This window comes from Lissotriton helveticus, chromosome 9 (assembly GCF_964261635.1).
Source record: "Lissotriton helveticus chromosome 9, aLisHel1.1, whole genome shotgun sequence".
NCBI classification, from domain to species: domain Eukaryota; kingdom Metazoa; phylum Chordata; class Amphibia; order Caudata; family Salamandridae; genus Lissotriton; species Lissotriton helveticus.
In genome coordinates, this window is record NC_136070.1 from 512,275,331 (window position 1) to 512,278,349 (window position 3,019).

The following is a 3,019-nucleotide window of genomic DNA, read 5'->3' on the forward strand; positions in this document are numbered from 1 at the left end:
TTTCTATACTGCAGCCAGCCCACACTGCCGCAGTTGGCCGGAACCATTGGGTGTCCACAACACTACGATAGCCCCAGACGGAGCGGTCAACTTCAGGGAACTGTACATAAAGCCTGTTTTTGCATTATTCCCATTTTGGTCACAGTATGTTGGATTTTTATCATTTTGGTCTTGTTTTACACAGATAAATATTGCATATTTTTCTAAAACTGATATGGTGTTCTCTTGTAGTGCTTTCACTGTATTAGTGTTGCCTATATTCAAATGCTTTAATGCTTTAAACACTGCCTCTGGGATAAGCCTGACTGCTAGTGCCAGATTGCCAAGGGGGTGAGCAGGGGTTATCTTAGATGTGTAATCCCCTTATCCTGGCTCAAGGGGTGGATTCTGCCTGGCTTAGGTGCATATCTTAGCCAGCCATAAAACCCATTCCTAATAGACCACATATATACATACTCTTAAAAAAGATCCAGAAGGGTGTGAAATTCATGGAGTCCCAAATGATATGTGTAAGTGAGCTCAGAATGGGAAGATTGATAGGAAATCACTAACAAAATAAAAATGGAGACATTTGAGTAAGAATCAGCATGAACACTGGTACTTTATTTTAAAGATGTATGCAAAGCAAACATTAATGATACAATGGAATGGGTATTCAAAACAGTGGCATTAGAGACTGTTGGACCTGAAATCCTTGGTGTGGTATTCCTCCAAATCATTTGTCTTCACACACTAAGCCCTCGTTTTACAGAATTCATTTTTGCCTTTAGGACTCTATGCTCTTTCCTACTGCCAGCCAGTGCTAAAGTGCTTGTGCTCTATTCTCTAACACATGGTACAATTGGCATACTACTAATTTATGCATTAAATGTACTTGTAAGTCCCTAGCTTAGGGTACTGCATGTACCACGGGCCTGTAAATCAAATGTTACTATGGGTGGCAGCACTACTTGTGCCTCCCACTAAAGTAGCCTTTTAAAACATGTCTCAGGCCTGCCAATACATTCCTTTAGTGCAGTTTTAAACTGTGATTTTGACCTGGCAAAATAAACTATATAACTATATAATACTTATAAGTCACCCTAAGGTAGGTCCTACTGGCTCATAGGACAGGGTGCACGGTATTGAAAAAGTAAGTTGTGTACTTAAGGTGTGCATGTCCTGAAAGTGAAAAACTGCTAAAATCGTTTTCACTTTTGAAATGGTTTTCTCTCCCATTGACTAGCATTGGGTTTCCTTATTACTTTTAATAAGTGATAACTTTAAATTGGGAGCAGATAGAGATATGCTGGTTATGCTTAAATTAATTCTAATTTAAAATCCTCTTTAATGGTGAAGTCGGATTTTAAGTTACAAATCTGACAATGACACTTTTAGAAAGTTGGCGTTTTCTTGTCCCAACCATTTGTGCCTTTTGCCATTGTCCTGGGTCACATATTTGTGAATGGCCCTGAGATTGGGGGCTTTGTATTACTTACAGACAATAACACAAAGTGGGCTTAAGTGGTGACAGGATGGGGCATCATGGCAAGATGACTCTGTAAGGGCTGTATCCAGCCCCACTTACACTTCAAAGGGCTTTGCATCCTGTAATCAAAAAGGAACCCAACACCAGACCTGCCCTGCCTTTTGTCACGCCCAGACAGTTTGAAGCCTTGACAGGGGAAGAACTGTCCAGTATCAGATTGGGGTGGGGGTAGGACAGGTGTCCCCCCACTGAGACCCGGTAAAAATATTGGACCTTCCAAGACACTCTTCAAAACACTCCTTTACCTGTGGACATTACAGAAGAAACTTGGCTGCTGCCAGAGGCCTACCCTGCTGCTTGAGGATTACCTTGCTCTCTGAAAATGAAGACTGAATCTGCTGCCTTCATTCCAGGCTTACCTGAGGGTCTCCAAGGGTCAGTTGGCGTACCTCCTTACTAAACTACAAGGACACATGAATGCATTGAAGAGGGTGGGGTTAAGCAATCAACACTGAGGCACTGCGCAGATGAATTTGCAAGCTTCTGAGGAGTAATGTGCCAGACTGACAGCTTGTGTTCTCTTAAGAACGAGCAGATCCAGCAGAGTAGGGGTCTTTGGATGCCAATCTTGTGCAGCCACCTGATGAGGATTGGGTATGAGACCATGCCAAATGCTGCAGAGAGGTCCAGGTGGACAAGGGCTGCCATGTCTCCTCTGTCAAGGATCATGCAGATGTTGTCTGGGGCGGCGAAGAATGCGGTTTCTATACTGTGCTTTGGCCTAAAACCGGACTGCATGGCGTCAAGCAGCTGGTGACTGCCGAAGTGGTCTGTGAGGTGTCGGTTGATTCCTTTTTCTGAGTGGAACTTCCAGTCTGTCAGCACTTCTGTCAAGGCTCAAAACTGACCACCATGGGCAGGTGCAAGACCCCGTTGTGTCCATGATGCGCTGCGCACCCAGCAGACTTTATCCACATGATCTGGCGCTCTCCCTATATTGAGCAAAGCAATATTAGCTAGAAATACACTTCAGGTTAAGTAGTGGATACCCATTGGTGCCTGACCCTGTGCATGCCCTCCTAGGGATTGAGGGAAAGGGGGCAAACACCACTGGTGCTAGACGCTTGATTGTTATGGGATTTGTAATCACCAAGAGGGACATTACCTGGTATTAGATAACTTCGACTGCCCCAGACATCGATAAGTGGGCACGAGGACTGTATATCTGTGCGACTGTAGAACAGACAGCCTATAAGTCAAGAGGCTGTCCATGTAAATTTCACAACATATGGGACAGATAGTGCTCACAAAAGGATTGATATGAAGAGGGAGAGGAAGTAGTTGGGTTGTATGTTAAGGTCTTCTATATGCTATGTCGGGGCCTTTATGCTGTTTTGGATCTGAATGTGCTATTCGGGTGTTAGTGTACCAAAAATACAATGAAAAGATTTATTTTAAAAAACGACCACAAGTTCATCCAAGTCCTCCAGGTGGACCTCAGTTAGAGGGCTACCTTCAGGTAGCAGGTTCTCACAGCTATCGAGCTGTGAG